The following is a 1,002-nucleotide window of genomic DNA, read 5'->3' on the forward strand; positions in this document are numbered from 1 at the left end:
GAAATGCAGGCGGCTAACCGGACGGATTCTTAGAACGTTTAGAACAAGAGATTAGGAAACCATGATAGTCCTCTGGAGCCGGGGTTTTCAAATTGTGGTCCGCGGACCACAGGGGGTCCCGAGGACAAGACAGGGGGTCCGTGGACAGCAAATACTTTTTATGGACAATTTGATTTTATATATGTTTTTTAATCGAAATCTTTTAATTGACAGTAAACCTATTTGTTAAATACTGTTAAATAAATAAATGTAAAAATATATGTTATTTTAAGCAAATATTTATGTATAAATTTCATAAGCGTCACTGCATAGTGCCAAGGAATCGAAATTTGCCATCAAGGTATCGGACAAGATAATGCAAGTGTCTGGGCTTCAGAGGACCGCGGCTCTTCAAAATCCTCCCCAATGACCTGAGAGACCTGCATAGAGTAGTTGTAGATGTCTTCAAAATGAAATTGGACTTCTTACTGCCAAGTGTCCCAGATGAGCCAACTTCACGGTAGGAGGTACAGATGAGGGCAGCAACATCAAACTCACTCATGCACCAAATGTCAATTTCTAAAATGTATTAGTGAAGTAAAGTTATGTAGCAACATCAAATGGCGTGGCCCCAGCATGGCCACAACTCATCAGCTGAAATTAATTCAAATCAAATCAAATCAAATATATGTGTTTATATATGTATATATATAAAGATATATATGTGTATGTATATATATATATATATAAATATATATGTGTATGTATGTATGTATGTATGTATGTATGTATGTATGTATATATATCGTTATATATATATATATATATTTTACTCGTACTTGTTTCAATCATTTGACTGGGGCCATGCTGGAGCACCACTTTAGTCGAGCAAATCGACCCCAGATCTTATTTTTTGTAAGCGTAGTACTTATTCTATCAGTCTTTTGCTGAACCGCTAAGTTACGGGGACATAAACACACCAGCATCTGTTGTCAAGCGATGTTGGAGGTCAAACACACACAC

Source organism: Octopus bimaculoides, chromosome 4 (genome assembly GCF_001194135.2).
Source record: "Octopus bimaculoides isolate UCB-OBI-ISO-001 chromosome 4, ASM119413v2, whole genome shotgun sequence".
NCBI lineage: Eukaryota > Metazoa > Mollusca > Cephalopoda > Octopoda > Octopodidae > Octopus > Octopus bimaculoides.